Here is an 18762-nt window from a genome sequence, read left to right on the forward strand (position 1 = left end):
AAAAAAAAAAAAAAGGCCCTACTTTACCCTCACAGACGCAGACACGTGAAATGCAGATACAGAGAGATGGTGAAGTGTATTACTGTTGGTTGAAGGAGCAACATCAGTAGACACAGGGGTATGTGTGACTGTGCATGCAGTGTTCAAGGTGTTGCAATAGTTTGGCTGGCAGGAGCCTATGGTATGTGAAGTCCTAATAGCAAAAAAAACTGGAAAGGTATTAATTCAAAATTCAGATTATGGGATCTGGTATTCCAGGCCAATGGTTAACAGGGAGTCCTTGACGATCTCACAAGGGAAAGGCATAATGTCTGGGGGAAATTTTTCTAGCAACAGTGTCTGTGATAAGTTGAAGTGGGAAAGAGACGAAGCCTGGTTAAACTTTTGCAATTGTCCAGCTCAAAAATGGCAGTGAAGAACCTCAACGATGTTAATTCTAGGTCAAATATAGTGATCGAAGTGGCTATTCTCAATTTAGGTGTTCCCTCCCCAAAAAGTCTGGTAAGAAGCTATGCACTTTTAGAGGTAGAACTAATGATAGACTATCTAGTGTAGGGTAAATTTAGTTGTGCCAAATTCCATAGAAAAATAGTAAATCACCATAGATCTTTGAACATGGACTTGAGCAAAAAAAGAAAAAATTAGAATATGGAAGAATTTTCATAACAAGAAAAAGCTATTATGTGGAAATGTATACAAATATACTCATCTGAATTTCTAGAAGTTCAACTAGAACTGAATTTTTGTAAATGAAATGATCTTCCCAAAGAGCTCCTCCTTTGAGCTCTTTTCTCTTTGACTAATTGTCCACAGTAAACACCTAACGTCTGACCTTTAAGTTTCTTTGTCCCAGACTATTATACAGCTAAAGGTATGGGAAAGATTTTAATACACTCATCACTAAAGCCAAGTAGTTTTGTGTTTCAAATTTTAAATGCTTTTGTAATTTGGCTTTTCAGAAAATTTAGAGTTTGTGAGTTATGCCTTAAAGTATGTCTCAGCTATACTAAAAAAAAAAATAAGTGAATTTAATGATAAATATACTTCAAGTTGGTGACTGGTTAGAATTCCAGGATTATAGCAGGATCCAACTGAAGCACTCCTGAGGGTATGAGCACACAAACATTGAACTTGAAAATTACAGGCTTCAAGAGTGCAGAGTGCCCTAAAGAAGTTGATTGAAATCAATTACCCTCCTGAAAATTGGGAGGTATTCAGAGAACAATTAGGAAGCATTCAATCCATATTCATTAATACAGAGTGGGTCCCCAAATGACAGAGATATCTGCTGTGATTAACAAAGAAGTGAAATTTTTTTTCAAGACCGCCTCATAAGAAACAAGTGTGGGAAAGGCTTACAGAGCACAATACACAGTAACAGTAACATTAAGTTTTATTAGAAGGAAGCTGCAATCTCATTCATGATGAAATGTACTAATTAATACAAGCTGAAGTGAGGGGCCCCGATTCAGGTGTTACCCAACACAGGGAGGAGGGGACGAAGCCTCATTTGCCCCTCCCTATGGCTTATTTGATAACTTGATAATAATTCATCTGGTAGGTCAGGCCCCAAACATAGGCAGAGGAGGGAGGCTTATGTCTCTGAGGAGGTCCCTGGCCAGCAAGCTCCCTGCTGCTGAGCTACCATCATCTGGACAGTCTCAGAATTCACTTCAGCCTTAAGAAGTAAAGAATCCAAGCTCTTGGGTGCTAATCAAAGGCCTATCACCTACTTTCTCAGGGTCCTTGACAGAATCACCAATCTCTCTGTAAAATGGTGATAATACTCGTCCCACCGACCTCACAAAACAGGTATTAATAATAATCAAATGTGACTGTATGTATGAAAGGTGATCATTGCTGCACAGAGCAAGAAATTGCTTTATGACTTTGTTCATAACAGCATCTTACTATGTGCCAGGTTCTGTGCCAAACACTTAAATTATTAATTTCTTCATAACTACCCTGTGGGAATGGGTTCTCTCGTTATCCCGTTTGACAGGTAAGGAAACTGAGCCTCAGAGAGTAACATACCCAAGATCACACAGCTAGTACATGGTAGCACCATCATGTGAGACCAAGCAGTTTGATTCCAGAGCCTTATTCTCTAAACTGCTGTATTCCATTACCTCCTGACGTTAATATCTGACATGTGTGTACTATCTTGCCTTCTCTGGGCTAATTCCTGTAATGAACTCCTTCCACACGTCATGAGTACGGTGTACTTCCCTGCAGCCCCTTTAATCAACACCACTGTCTTGTGAGGCAGGGGAATTATTCCCTGTGTCATGGAAGGGAAACCAGACTCAGGGGAAGTGACTTGACCAAAGCCACACAGCTAGCAAGTGTTGTGTTCTTGCCAAGACACTGAAGCTGCTTTACCAATTTGGTTTCCTGGGCACGGGGAGATCAGGAAATGTTTCTGTAGCCATTTGATATGAGCATTCTATTCCCTGGAAATACCTTTCACCTTTCTTGAAGTGTTTTATCTAAGTTCTGTAGAATTTAGGAGTTGCAAGGCTCATGAGGTGTCAGAGCATTAAGACAATCACAGCTAAAACTCAAGTAAGGTGCCATCATGGGGACTCTGAGCACCCAAATGCATTCACCAATGACAATCCTAGAAGCTGTTTGAAGACCTAAGCCATTTTTGATAGAGTGCACCACCTAAGCCCTTCAAGGGTGAATCCATAGACAAGCATGCATGGTTCACGAGCACACCAAGCACAGCATACAAAAGGATTCCTTTGTGGAGATTTTAACTGCCAAGAGTAATTTGTTTGAATGCAGAATTCAGCATCGGTCAATGACTGAAGGTCAGACTTAGGTGACATCTCATCAGATTTTAAGTCAACCCTGAATCTCAGCCATCAATACATTCCCCATCCCCACCGCCCCCCAAAGGCAAATGAAGTACACCTGAAAGGCAGAGGAGTCTTGCTCCGGGAATGCCTTCATTCCCCTTCCAGCTTTCAGCTCTCCAGCTGCCCAGTGCCCTCCCGCCGCTGAGGACCATCTGGTACTGCCCTCCCTGCAGGACTGCATGTCTCTCACCTCCACTTATCTGTCTAAGTGACCCCTTTCCTTAGGGCGGCACATGGGACTGCAAGCAGCTCTGAGAAATTAATTACGACGATTTGTTAATGGCTAAAGAGGAGTTTTGTTATTCAGCCCACATGTATCCCACCCTAGCAAACAGGAGGGGGCATGGTACAGTCAAGGACAGCTGGCCTAAAAATCCACTAGGCTGAAAGTCGGGACAACAGGGTCCTAGTCCAAGGTCTCTGTTTGAGCTGTGTCATTTATTTGGTATCAGTATCTGAACCTCTTACCCATTTGTGGTACTCCCCTGCCTGCCTCCACAGTCTATCCCGGCCTCGCCTAAATTGAAGAGGACTTATTTTGGACTTTTATATGTTTTTTTCAACAGAATTAAGACTGGCTTTATTTAGGCTTATACACATTTTACTGCTCCCCAAAAGAGGGCTTCTCCTTCCTTTAATTGAGTCTGACTCTATAATTCAAATAATTGATGGAAAGTACATGTCCAGAGCATTCTTAGAGTATTTTAAATTTCGGTCCAATCTTAAAGAGAGTTGTAAATGCCAAGATAAAAGTTTAAGACTTGATTCTCTAGGACAGTAAGAAATCATGGAAGCTTTCCGGGCAGAGGAGTGATGTAAATACGGTTGAATTTGTAATACTAAGTACTTAAATTAAGATCACACTATGAGCTAACAACCATGCCCAGAGCCTTACACCATTACCTGATCCTTAAGACAACCCTGTGAGCCAGGTATTGTCTCCCACATTTTACAGATAAGGAAATTGAAGCACAGACAGGTTACAAAACTTGTTTAAATGCATCTGGGACATAATCCAGGTCAGTCTGATTTTACAGCCTATGTGCTTTACCACTATATTGAGCAGAGTCCATTTGCCTGATGAATCAAACTCCGTGTGCATCAGGAAGGAAACAAAATGCCCCCAGTCCCACCCCACCCTCTTCTCCCCACCCAAACTGCCAGCTGCTAAAAATGTCATATAGAGATTTATCCCACTAAATGATTCAGGTCCCCTCCCACACAGTGGCCCTTGGAGCTGCCATAGGTTATTCTCCCTTGATAGTTTTCCACACTCTGAGTAGAATGGGATAGAGGACAAGAGGCAGACTCTGGGAATCTAGGTGGTGAGGAAAAAAGGGATGGACAGACAGACCATCAAGGGGTTAAAAGGAATGAAGGAGGCTGGGAAGGCAGCGAAGAGGGTACCAAAGACAAATTTTTCTGACTTCCTGACTTGACCAGTGGTTGGTTTACATATTATAGAAAGCAACCTAAGTAATGTTCCTTCTGCCTTGGAATGAAAAAAGAATGTTCCTCAGTATTCCAAACCATCAAACTAACTCAAAGACTCTGTTTTACTACTAACAAAAACTGGCTAGGAAGATAGATTTCTCGAAACTTCTGCCTCGGCTAACAGCATCCTGCTCCCTGATCCTTTCTTTACCGCATACCTCACTCCTGACTCACATATACCACCTTCAACTTTGGAGCAGATTAAGGCCAAGTGCAGCTTGTCTCCTGATTTTGCGCATTTCTTGAGGAAGGCAGTGAGCGCTTCTGGTCCTGAGTAAAATTGGCAGCTACAGGGAGATAAGGGTCCTATAGCAGCCTCACCTGTCTAGTGCCACCAGGCTCTAATAGCCTGATGAGCCAAATTGCTTTCTAGAATATACCAACCACTGGCTGAATTACAAAGTCAGAAAAATTTGTCTTTGGTACCCTCTTCACTGCCTTCCTTCCTAAAGACCTCAGCTAAGCAGAGATCCTCACACAGTAGGGAAATGGCCAGAAGAATAGTAAGAGTCGGCAGCATCCAAATAAAGACTCATCTCTCACTCATCAGAGAGGCCAGGCCTTGATGCAGGAAAGACTATGGCTGCTAAGACTTGCTTCAGTAGCTGTACCCTATACGCTCTCTGAACTCCAGCAGAGTTGTGTAGAACTCCCCTCTTACTATTGTAAATTCCCCCCCAAAAAAGTTTTTACCTCTTACTATTTGTCAAGCAGGCACTGGAAGAGGCATGAGACCACAGAGATAAAGAAAACACAATCCCCAATAACCCCACCTTGGTCACCGTAGGATACCTCATATGTTATTGGACTCACCATTTCCTCGCAGACCAGAAGGCAAGATCCTGGTTTCTCCAGGGCCCATTGCAGAAGCGCAGTCTGTAATCAGGAAGAACAAATCTGACTCCGTACTGGTTCTGTTCCTTTTACTTTAACCTTTGTCTTCGATTGCTTCTGTTCCTTTTACTTTAACCTTTGTCTTCTATTGCTTTTGCTTAGTCTGACTAGCTCAAGCAGGACCCTGTGGGGGGGTCCTCCCTGGTATAAATCCTTTCCAAGTCCCCGCATTTCATGTTTGTAGGAAATAGGCCTCATTCAGCCTCCTTGACCTTCCCCGAGTTCTGAAGAGCAGATTCAAACAATCTCTCATCAAGGAAGGGAGGGACTGAGTGGGGGTTGGGGGGTGGAGGGGAGGAGGAGCCCTCAAGAAACCACAGTGCAACATTGGGGCAGGGTCCCAGTTCCTCCAGAAGGAATATACAAAGTACCCTTGCGTTGTTCCGCAGGAACTGAGGGGGGATGGTGACTTTAGGCTGAGCTCGAAATTCCTGGAAAACCGCCCTGCTGCCTCACCACCAACCAATTAGAAGTCACACATCCCGCAGCCCTCACCCCAAATTTTGCCTATAAAAACTCTTTCCCAATAAGTATCAGTGAGTTCGGGTTTTTGAGCACAAGCCCACGTTCTCCTGGCTCGACCCTGCGAATAAAGCTGTCTCCACTCCAACCTCCGACTTCCCGGTTTGCTTAGCCTCACAGTGCGTGGGGCACACGATAGCGATTGGTACGAAGCAGACAAGTTAATCACTAAAGGGATATTGCCTCTGGCAGCTTAAAATATACCTAATGGCCCCTTTTCCGGAACCCTGCCTCTTGCTAGAGCCTTAAGCTAAAATACATTTTTTTTTTTTAGCTCGCAGGAACCTCTTGACCTAGCCCAGGTTTGAAGGGCTGCAAGAAAGAATGTAACAAGTCCCCACCCCCACCCCCCCGGGTTCTGCCCCCACCCCCCGGACAAGAAATTTACAAGGACCTATTACTGTCTCCTCCCGGCACCTCCCCCTCTTTGTAGCACAAAAGAAACTAACATTCCAACCACGGCAAGTGGGTTCTTTACACAGTTCGCCATCTTCTCGGTTTGCTGGCTTTTCCCGAATAAAGTCGCTATTCCTCGCCCCAACACCATCTGTCGGTTTATCCGCCTGTCCGGCGGCAAGCAGTATGAGCTCGGACACCGTAACAAATATAGGTGGCAAACAAGATTATAAACAAAGCGAATCCTACTTTTACACCAACTCGAGAGACTTGAGCTTTCCTAGTAGATCTCCAGTGAGCAATAGCTGCAAACACTTTCCTTTTGACTCTTTTCAGTCAATGGTCTATATGAGAGGTTAACAAAGCATAAACGCATGAAAGAAGCACCTTCAATTTTAAGGAACCCTTTTGTACTCTAAAAAATAACCTCCCCAATAACGTAGCTGATCTTTTAAACAAGTTTGACGAACCTGGTCTTCCTAAAGTCGGGCCGCCTGCAGCAGCAACTTCTCCCCAGCCCCTCTTCCACAAAGCAACCTCCTAGATTTAAATACACCCCCCGAGGAAAACACGTTCCCTCCCAGCAATACTTGCGTGAACCCACAGCTGCTGCCTATTGTTAGGCATCAACGCAAAGCAATCAGACTTTCTTTGTATCAGCTGAAAAAACGAGGAAATCGCACATCTATGCCTAACTGCCTCACACCTGTGCTCGCAAAGGTGGCACCAGTACTGAGCATCTTGTGACTAAATCTGGAAAATTGTCTACTTCAAGCCAAGTGACTTTCAGCGCTTTAGGTAAGCTTGAAACCTCTCTACCGGCTACATAGGATTTGGAATACACATGTTTGTTCCTTTTTCCTGGTAGTCTTTCAAGTCTAAGCTCTGGGTACATGACCTCCAGACCATAGCTATAGGCAAACACTCCAGACATAGAACTTAAGTGGTGTGTCTGCAAATTAGCCAATAGGAACTCCCTAAGTGCAGAGAGGCCTCAAGAGAGAAACTGAAACTCAATCCATAAGCAGACTCTGTTTCCAAGTAATAATGGCAACAATTTATTGTGTGCTTACTATATGCCAGGCACTGTTTTAACCATTATCTCATTTTTTACAGGTAAGGGAACTGAGGCATGGATCTGCTAAGTAACCTGCCAAAGATTGCACAGCTAACAGATGGGAACCCAATTAACTCCATGTGTTTTTAATTAATTTATTCCACTTACTACTCAACACGGTTAAAAATACTTATGTTAAACCAATTATAATTTGCTGATTTTAAAATCAACAGAGCCTTTAACTAGTAGAATTTTTATTTGTTTCTATTTGCCATAGTATTTACAGTTTGCTTTAGTCAGACAAACGGTAATGTCCCTGCTGTAGGCGTAGCCAGCCATCAGGAATCATTCTAAATCTGCTCCTGTTCCTCTTTATCCCAACCTATCAAAATCATATATCCCCTCCAAGATCCAACTCAAATACTCCCTCCTCTCTGAACCTCTTCTAGTCATCTAATTAGGTATGATGTCTTCTTCCTTATCTTTCTGCTTTGGGAAATTATGATGGTATAGCTTTTAGTAGCTATTGGGATGACTGTTTTATCCTCACCTTCTATTCAACCATAAAATCCTCAGAGGCAGAAACTGAGCCACACTCACCTATGAATTGTCCACATAGCCTAACACAGTGCCTTGCAATAGTGGATCCAAATGCATATTTACTGAATTTAATTTCCAGTTGAGAACTAAAGTCACATCTTGCTATGAAACAAAGAACTGAGAACAGTGAGAGATGTAGGGGGAAAAATGTAAATTGGAAGAGATGTCAGAATGACATTATTAAGAAATAAGCAAGAAGGAAATACGTATAAGTACCACAAGTCTACATGGTGAAGGAAGCTAGGAAGAGTGTAAACCAGGTGGCATGGGAATGTGCCAGGATGAAAACCACAAGGTAATCAAGAGGACAGCTAGGAATTGCTAATATCCTGATCACAGGGCTGGGGGAACAATGGGAATCCCACATGATCCAGTAATTGATCAAATAATTGAAAGTGATAAATGTCAGAACATAAAGTCAAAAAGAGTCAACTAATGGAAAGAGAATAGACAAAACCATATAGAAAGTTTAATTACTTCATGCAGTATAAGAAGTCATCAGCTGGTTGAATGTCAAATTATTTCAGCAGAAATTGGGGCAAAGAGTATAATTTTGGAAGACTTATCATTGTTGACTCACTCTTCCAAAAGAGGAGAGGAGTAGCTTCATTTTGTAATACACACTAACAGTTTCTCTGATCACTCAGATTTTCACATCTTATTAATCATCCTGTTGCTCCTTTGGAAAGTCCCTCACTGAATAGTCAGCAGACTAGAGAATCCAAGCTAAACCTAGATCTTTAAAAAAAAAATTCTTAGAAACCTTGTCAAAATCCCATAATAAGAGGGAAGGTCCACATTTGGAATGAGGTCTATGAAGGGACCAGAGTCAAAGATCTAGTCCCTCGCCCATTTCTTACAGTTGGGCTCAGCTCAGACTCTCAATCAGTGGTTCCCATATGCCGGCTCATGGAACCGAGCCAGTCTGTGTACCCCTGCTGGGGATGAAATAAAAACAAAAAACAAAGATAACAAAGACTAAATTTAATTATGTTTTCATTTTTATTTTTTGATGTGTCTATTTTTAAATTCTTATTTATTCTTTTTTTCTTACAGCGACTTAGTCATAAAATTTAATGTAGTCAATGAAAATGGTTGTTTTTATTTTAGTACTCTGGCCTTCCTGCTTGCTTGTTATTAAAGTGCCTTTTCTTTCATAAAATAATAATAATAGTAGTTAGGAGTTGTTTGTGTGTGTGTGTTCTTACATGGCAAAATTAATTTCTGGCAATTTAATATTAGTTCTCTAAGTATATATCTATATTTATCTATACACACTCACACATACACAATTTTTTCTTTTTTTTTGCAACTGGCCTGAGAACCTCTGCTCAGAAAGATGTTGATAACTTTAACGAGGGTATGGAAGGATTAGAACAAACCAATTCCAATTAACAGCTGAACTCTGCAGTTAGGTAGCCATTTTCTTCAAGTACAAAGGACAGTAAATTTTATTTAGTTCAGTTATACAGTAATATTAATTTCTTGCAAGTCTATCAAAGGGAAATCTATGAATTAATATTGTTAAGGTCAGTGTTACGCTAAGGTATTAAGACACATGACTAATAATCATTCTGTTTAATGTGCAGAGCATGTAAATAGTGCTTCTGAACATTCTAAAGAGAGATGCATTTATCTATTTACCCTTGAATCAGGCACCCCCAGATTGCAGCATATTTGTATTTATAGATTTTTTTTCCCCTTGGAACGCAGCCTCACGGACACCTCAGGGCAGTCTCTCACCATCCTTTTGCAGCTTCCTGGTGGAGATGACATTTGCTTAGCTAGAGAATAGACACTTTCTGGCTGAGTTGCTCATCACACTGATACCCCAAGGCCTGGCTGATTTGCTGTCAGAGGACTCCAGCTGTTTAGCTGCCACGATGTGTCTTTCGTAGGAAAAGACATTTCTTGGAACATCAACAGCTTGATAGGGACTGGGGAGTGCAGGGGAGAAAACTGGAAATTTTGGAGGAACAGAATGGTTTGAACTTGGAGGAGGCATGAAGAGAAAGGGATTTGGGAGACTTGCCCCCACCTGTGTTTGAAAGACTCATTTTCAGAGCTAACCTTACCATTAGAGATGAGCGACCCTCCACAGCTTAGAGGGTCAAATGTTGGAAGAAGTGGTCTATTACTGACCCTAGGGGTGAACAGATCAGATGAGGATGGAAAACTCATCAGAAAAGCTAGAAAATGCCTCATGAAGTGGTCAACAATCTCAGTTCAATCTGATTTTCTTTGTGCCTTGATTTCTGAAAATCATGGGTAAAGAATACTCTCGGGCACGCTTCTAAGACCCAGAGAGCAAAACACTGGCCAAAGATCCTTAAATTCTAAACGCTCCTTGGGGAAGCAGAGTTGGTAGCAGGAACACGCAGGAGGGAGGGGCGTGCACGGGGCTAACAAGGCTGTGCTGGCCAGTCGGGAGCCCAGGTGGGCCAGTTAGCTCTGCTTTCTTCCCAGCCATTTACTGACCCCTGAACTCTGGCCAATCATCTCACAGTTCTATGCCATTGGTCACAAGGTTCGCCAAGAGAAGGTGGTTGGCTCAGTGAAAACTAACCAGCAGAGACAGAGTTCCAGGGGTCCCCTGTATGTACGAGGGGGCTGCACAGCCACACTTCAGGGCACCAAGTGCAATTTTACAGCCTGCCGAGTCCTTCTGCCCCCTGTACCTTCCACTCTCACTGCTCTTCTCATTCTCTTTTGTCGTTGTTGGCTTGCCCATTTGTTTCTCCCACTCAACTGTGTGTCTTCCCCCAACTCTGTCACCCTGGCGCCTCACACAGTTTTGGCAGAGTAAGCACTCAATAAATCTTTGCCAAATGAATGGTAGAATATGAGGTGCCAAGCTTCAGGGTTCCCAAGCATTGTTTATAACAACTCAGTGGGTCACCAGTTTCACCATAAAATTCTGAAAAAAAAATCCCCAAAGAAAATGCATGTCATTCACTCTGAAAATTGTAATAGATAAAAGTCTTTGCCAAAATATTACCACCTATGTGCCAAGGGACAGATGTGAATAGTAACAAATTAAGTAGTCTGCCAGGGTAACAGTTTTTGGTCCTCAAATGATCTCTTAATTTATTGTAAGTATCGCCCAGGTGTTACAAAACCTTGATGGATTTAATACGTTTTCCCCAAACCTTTACCCTAGGCTCTAATCCGTTTTTGAATTTAAAAAATCATAATCTGCATTCACAATGGTGGTACTTTGGCCCTAAATGTCAGATAGAGAAAGGTTAGGAGAAGGAACACCCAGTGAGGTAGCCACTATTATTAGCATGTCCATTTTACAGAGAGAGAAACTGAAAGTCAGTATCGATGTGATTTACCCAGTCGCTTACCAGCCAGCCAGGTATTGTGTTTTTTTCCCAAAATTTTATTTGGAAAATGTTTTAAAATACAGAAAAACTGAAGGAGATTCCGTGTGAAGGAGATAAGTGGAGGAACTTCAAGTAAGGTGGGGGTATACACACAGAAAGCATCAAGCAGTCGGAAAGGACAAAGGCTAAGCTGAGTGTGGTGGAAACCTCAAGTCCATATTGGAGCACAGTGGGAGAAGGAGCTGGAAAGACTGGGGAGGGCCATTTATGGTTCTATTTCAGCAGACAATAGCGAGGTAGAATGGACCTAATCATCACCTGAAACTAATTATATGTGTCAATTACAGCTCAGTTTAAAAAAAGAACCCAATCACAACCACACTATAGGAAAATTGAGTTTGTGGCATTCTATTCAGTTGAATCAACATTTTGCAGTTATCTATTACGTGCTTCATAAAGAGGACTGTAGGAAGGAGAAACTAAAGACTATGGTGAGGATTATGGGAACTCATGGGTTATCTGCTATCATTATCCAGGCTTAAAGCAATGAACATCTTAACTAATACCGTGGAAATGGTAATTGAAAGATGGAAACTTATTGAGGAGGTAGAACTGAGAGCCCTGGTGACTGGATATGGTGCTGGGAAGGGTACTAATCTCTCTTCTGCTTATAGCATATAGCTACCTGCCAATAGCAGCAAATGTTAATATTGGCCATAGTTCCCAAATAGAATGGGGCCTTCCTTTTGTGGAATTGGGTCTTTTTCCATTGTCTCTGCTAGAGTATGGCTCTCTCCCCACCACTCTGGAGTAACTATGTCTATTTGAACCTTTATGCTTCAATGCAGTGTCACAGGAATCACAACTACTTAGGCCACTGACATCCAAGTGAAGGAAAAATACTCACTAGGATTTTTGCATATGGCCAAAAAAAGGTGATTGTTTCCCAGGAACATCCAAAGGAAATACCAAGGAACAATCCTACCACCACCAGAAATCCTTCTTCCACTGACGTTTCAAATGCCTGACAGTTTCACCATTCAGTGAGAGAATTCAGAGACAAAGATTCAACACTTAGGCCCTTTTGGAGTCATGTGCATTGAAGTTATATGGAGACATTTTTCCTTGAAAGAAGCAAGAGATTGGCATGGGTTCATGTATCTGGGGCCTCAACGACCCTTTTTCATTGAGTAGAATAAAGCCCTCAGAGAACAGGACTCTGGAAGTAGTTAAGTGAGGATGCATGTGGGGATATTAAGAAAGTCCACAACAGGAAACAGGCCCAGATAGAGCTCCAGTTTGTGGGTGCATAGGTGCCTATGTCAGTCACTCGAGACTATGAATGAATGGGAAAATGGGCCCCTAGAAGGCAGTCTTAGCAGAGTATCTCCCTCAAAGGTTGTCCTGTCATCCAAGTGCTGGGGTATGAAAAGTCCAAAAGGGTAGGAATCACTGGCCTAAGTAATAAAGATTTATCTGCAATAAACCAAAGCTCTGAAACTTACAAATGCCAGTGTTATAACTTTGGTTCCTGGCCCAGGACACCTGACCATCCTCTGCATACATCTCAAATATTTCCCCCTCCAGGGCCCTGCGCTCTCGCAAAAGACAGTACTTACAGAATCACTAAGGAGAGCCTCATTGCTCAGCTCCGCTGCATACATGTCAGTGTACTCAGTGAACCCCTGCTAATTGGTTAAAGACACTGCAGCCTTACAGGGCAGCGAGGGGAGGGTGGAGCTCAAGGCACCCAGTGTCAAAGTAATGAACAGGGGAAGTGAAGCGAAGTGAAGCCAATGATCAGCAGCAGCAGGAGTTACAAAGAAGCCTTCAACCAACCTTCACACCTCTGACTTTAACTAAAGAGCCACTGAAGAAAAGGGGCCTGTGAGGCTTAGGACAAAAGGCAGGACTGGGCAGAGTATGTATTGGATCGATGTGCGTTGAGTGAAAAAGTCAGAAAAGTAGCATGGGGCCAGGTCGAGGTGCCCAGTGACCAGAGGTAGATATTTGCTTTTTTCAGAAAAAAAAAAATTCTCCACCTCCCCCACTATTTTGTAGCATCTGGTTTTTCTTCTAAATTCATAAGACTGTCTCTCTTTTGTTCCTTTATAAATACTTGAGAGATGCAGCCCTTTCTGTGCGATCTGACTGTGGGTGTACCTGCCAGTGACTGTAACACAACTTCTTGTAATCCAAAGAATGAGCCTGGTTTACACGAGAGACCCTTTGATTTGGACCCCACGCACATGGAACTGGTGATGACTTAACTAGTGGATACTATAAATAAGATAATCAGAGGGTTACTTAATCTATTGAAAGACATATCCAGCTAACAATTTATGGAAAACCCAAGAATAATTCACATTCAGATTTTTAAGTGGCCCTTCTAAGAATGCATATCCCAGGCAATAGAACATTAAAACGCTTCATTAATTCAGACTGGTCTCTGCTCAACATCTCCATCATTTGTTCCCAATCACTGATGAAATATCTTAGTTCACGAAATATGGAGAGTGATTTGGCTGCACAGGTATAGCTAAAGCTAAGTGGTCCCTGAAAAGCTTGGAATTTGAGCTGAGAGACTAAAAGCCCTTAGAGACTGTCTTAAAATGTGGAGAGTTCTCTGAGTTCAATGAAGGATATTCTCATGAGTTTAAAAAAAAATAAAAATCTTTATCCACTTCAGTTAAGCTTTATCACTCTACACACAGTTTCCACTTGTTAAATGCCACTAGGATCTGTTCTACCTTGGGAAAAAAAAAAACTTTTAGGTCTCTAGAGATGTGAAAAAAAGAATCAAGCAGCTTCTAAAATGAAGTGGATACTCCATATGGTTTCTCTTCCCTTTTATGCACAAAGAAGCCTTTCCTAAGAACTTGCAGAGAAGTCTTTAAAACATATTCCTAGGAAAAGAGAGAGAGAGACTGAGCTCAGGGAAGAACTAGGAGACAAGACCAAAATGTGAAGGCTAGAAATTCCAGCCCCTGCTTGCCAAAGTATACTGAGGCTGAGATTAGCAGAATTGGAATATCTTAACAAAGGTAATCCAGCTCATTATACCCCAGATGAGATTGGAAGTGATGAAATATTGGGGGAGGGGAAAAAAAACAGTCTGTCTCTAAATAACCAACAACAGCTTTAGTTCCAAAAATAAACTGTAAGATGGGCAGTCATAGCAATCCAGGTATATATTAAGGCAAGTAAGAATAAAAGAATAAAACTGAATGGAATATTTCCTCCTTATTGCGGCGTATGGCGAGAGGAACTGTTAACATGGAGAGACCCAATTTGAACGCTAAGGAAGAGAGAATGAGCTAGAATGCCAGTCTCAGCCTTTACATTGCCTTTCCAACCTAGCTTGCTTTTAGCATCTCAGAGAAAAGAGGAGACATACACAGCAGGGTAAGTGATGTATTTTTGATGATGAAACAGCTGTCAAGAGACCTATCCTCTAATCCAGCTGTGTTCCTTCCTGGTTGTGTGACCTTGGACATTTCACTAAACTTCTTATGGCTCCAGTCACCTGGTTTGTAAAATAAGAGCCTTGGTTTAATTGTGTAATGGTGGATACAATGCAATTGTGTAAAATATCTTGAAGATCCTTAAGTATTATAAAAATATTGTATAATATTATCATTGCTTTAATACTCTATGATTCAGTGGGAGAAGTTGCCAAGATGGCAGAGTAGAGGGACGCAGTGCTCACCCTCCCTCATGAATACAGCAAAAACAACATCTACATATGGAACAAATCTCACAGAATACCTACTGAACTTTGGCAGAATATGTCTTACAATCGGAAATACAAGGAAATCCTCACAAAACCAGGTAAACAACAAGTTTCTACTGTATAGCACAGGGACTATATTCAATATCTTGTAGTAACCTATAATGAAAAAGAATAGGAAAAGGAATACATGTATATGTATGACTGAAGCATTATGCTGTACACCAGAAATTGACACATTGTAAACTGACTAGACTTCAATTAAAAAAAAAGCAGCATGCAATAAAAAAAAATACTCTATGATTCAGTGATCCCACAGACCCAAGAAATAATTTCCAGACAGCAGAGATTCAGCTAAGGGGAGTATGTACATGTGTGTCCCTGCACAGAGGAGGGGAGGGGAAGAGCAAAGGAAAGAAATAATCCAGCATGAGTGCACAAGAAAACCAACCAGAAGAACATAGATGGTTTAAAAATAAATTGACATCTAGTTACGTTGATTTACTCTAAATAAACCTGCAACTGGGATGGGTCACAGCCTGAGAAGTCTTTCTTGAACACACACTCGAACTTTCAACACAAATCCTGCCTCAAAGTCTGGTCTAGAATTCTAAGCAATCAAGCAGTAGTGGTAGTGAGACCACAAATCTACCACATGTTTAACTGGCCAAAGTTAACTGGACTTAGAGCAGGTAAATCTATCAAGCAATGTTCCAAAAGAACTGTGCAAGAATATATAAGCTAGGTCGTACATTGAGGCCCTTGGAGAACAGCCACAGCACTTCTTCTAAGAATTACTGTTGCTATTACTTAGAGCTAGGATCTGAACCCAGACAGGCCGACTCCAGAGCAGTACTCTCCTCTACTGCGCATCTGCTGGAACAGTCCTTGTGAGTGACTTTACACAGGCATCTCACATTTTAGATTAACAAGGGTTTCCTTACTCTTTCTATAAATCAACTGCTATTTTCTCACTGATTTACATGAAAATTTCAGATGGACTGTCAATTTGTACTTGTTCTTAACAAATTAGTCTTAAGCTTCATTGCCTCCACCCTCTCTCCCCCAGTCTTCTCTGCCAAGTACTTAATGATGTGTAAACAAGCACAAATACGAAAGGCAGCCCAGTATGTAGAGGACTCCTTTAGCAGTCTTTTAATAGGCTGGAGAGTCCTTTCAAGAAGTGAGTGATTCCTCAATAGAACAGATCAGAAAGTCCAGAAATAAATCCAAACACATATAGGAATTTGGTACATGCTAAAAGTGGTATTTAAATCCATGAGGAAGAGATAGTTGAATAAACGGTGTTGAGACAACTACGTAGAAATCCAGAAAAAGTAAAGTTGAAGCCACAACTCACACCTAACCCAAATAAATTCCAAATAGACCAGGGTGTTAATACAAAAAATATAACCATGAAAAAGACTAGAAAAGCCAAATCATGTTTTTAATCATCTTTGAGTGGTGAGAAGTCCTTTCTAAGTATGACACAAAACCCAGAAGCCAAAAAAGAAGTTTGATACAGTTGACTACCTGAAAATAAAAATTGCTTCATGGCAAAAACTTCCATGAGGTTAAAAAAAAAAGGCAAACTGAGAAAATATTTGCAACACATATCACTGAAAAGGGGTTTTCTTTCTTTTTTTTTTTTTTACAGAGTAAATATAGCTCTTTATTTGTCCTCTTTTCTTTTTTTTAATATAAAAAGATCTCCTATAAGTCAATTTTAGAAGACCAACAGGCAAATAGAAAATGATCAAAGGACAATAAACAGATTATTTATAGAATATAAAATACCAAACATATAGTTGTTCAATTTTATCCATAATAAGAGAAATACGAATTAAAACCTCACTGAAATACTAGTTTTCACCTGTCAGACTAATGATGCGGAAAAAGTTTGCTAACACACTGTGCTAGTGAGGATGTAGGGAAACGGTCACTCTCCTAAGTTGCTGAAGGGAGAATAATTGGCACAACCTGTATGGAGATCAATTTGCCCATATCTATCAAATTTGAAACGCGCTTACCTTTGGACCTAGAAATTCCCCTTTTAGGAATTTATCTTATAGGTATGTTCATGTATAGTAAATGACAAATGTATAAGATATTAATTGGAGTATTTTTGTAGTAGCTACAGATTAGAAACACTTTAAATGTTTATCAATAGGATATTTGATTATCAATTATGGTAGAACCAAACATTGGACATCGACATGTTACTGGTGGAAAATGCCCTCCAAAATATATACTTAAGTGAAAAGCAAGGAACATAACAACACTTATAGTGTGCTACAATTTGTCTAAAATCTGGGGGTAAAATATATGTATGTGAAAGTAAGCAGAGCATAATGGTTAAGAGCATGGACTCTGAAGTCAGCCAGCTTGGATTTAAGTCTTGGCTCTACCACTTAATAACAATGTGCCTCAATCTCATCTATAAAGTGGGATAATTATATTACCTACTTTGTTGGGCCTTTCTGAAGATTAAATTACTTACTTGATATTTGTAAAAGTCTTTGAACAGTGCCTGACACATAGTAAGTACTATTTAAGAATCTGTTAAATAAATATGCAAAGAATATAATTGGGAGATTACGTAAGAAGTTTTATCTGGCTAAAGGATAGAATGAAAGATTTACGTTTATACCTTTTGAATATTGTATCAAAAGCTTAAATAATACCTGTCTTTTTAATTAAATGATTCTATGTCTAAATTATTTCAGCTCCCCAGCATCTTAGATTGGCCTCATCTCCTCCACCTATACTCTTCTTTGGCCCATAATTTCCACTTCCCATGCCTTTCACTATAGCTTTTTACTAATTTTAATATCCCTTTCCTTTCCATCACCTCCGTCTCCTCATTTGTCTGAAACTTCCTACACTCATTCATGATTTCACTACCTTTCTGCTGCTGACTCCCCAGGGCACTTTTTACCAAAATGCCAGCATCACAAGCTCAGCATTTCAAATCTACATACCTTGTCACCTCAGACTCAGTGAGCGTGTCATCCCTCTCTCATCTGAACCTCCCTACTTTTTAATCTCCTAAGCTAGAAACTGGGTTCTTTGCTTTGACTCTTCCCTCTACTTCATCCCGTAGATCCACTAAATGCATCAATTTATCCTTTCACTTATCTCTTCCTCACATTTGCTGTTGCAGGCATATTGCCCTAGGCCAGTGTTAATAACATGCATACTTATTACCTGGAGAGCTTGTTAAAATTCAGATACTGAATCAGTAGGTATGATTGCCAGCCTAGAAGATGGCCTCTAATGATCCCCATCTCCCAGTATTCACCTCCTGTGTCGTCTCCTCCTCTATGGTATCAGGGCTGGGCTGCATGACTGAAAAATAGGACAGAAGTAATGGGATATCCTGTCTCAGATTAGACAATAAGACAATGTGGCTTTTGTCTTGGTTGTTGTCTCTCTCCCTCTCTCTCTTAGATCACTCACTCTGGGGAAAGCCAGCTACCATGTCGAGAAGTCACTTAGGCAGCCTATGGAGAGGCCAACATAGCAACTAATTAAGATGTCCAGCCAACAGCTAGTGAAAACTAAAGCCTGCCAAGGGCCACACCAGTGAGCCTGGAAGCAGGCCCACCAGCTCCAGTCAAATCTTCAGCTGACTACAGCTCCAGCCAAATCTTGACTATAACCTTATGAGAGACCCTGAGCTAGAACCATCTGGCTAAGCCGCTCCTAGATTCTTGACCACAAAAATGTGAGATAAATGTTTGTTGTTTTAAACTGCCAAGGTTTGAAGTCATTTGTTATGGAGCAGTAGATAACTTACACAGTAGGTCTGGTGGAAGGCCTGAAAAATTCTGCATTTCTAACAGACACAAATGTTGATGCTGCTGGACCGTGCTT

General features: G+C 41.2%; 1 long non-coding RNA gene across 1 annotated transcript in view; it reads right to left on the minus strand.

The window, feature by feature from the left end:
- LOC141576222 (uncharacterized) overlaps positions 1–5407 on the minus strand; it is a 541790-nt gene extending 536383 nt beyond the window's left edge. The window contains exon 1 of the long non-coding RNA XR_012504513.1: positions 5172–5407. This is a non-coding gene — a long non-coding RNA (uncharacterized LOC141576222). The remainder of the gene's footprint in view (positions 1–5171) is intronic.
- Between the last annotated feature and the right edge of the window lie 13355 nt (positions 5408–18762).

This window comes from Camelus bactrianus, chromosome X (assembly GCF_048773025.1).
Source record: "Camelus bactrianus isolate YW-2024 breed Bactrian camel chromosome X, ASM4877302v1, whole genome shotgun sequence".
Classification (NCBI taxonomy): domain Eukaryota; kingdom Metazoa; phylum Chordata; class Mammalia; order Artiodactyla; family Camelidae; genus Camelus; species Camelus bactrianus.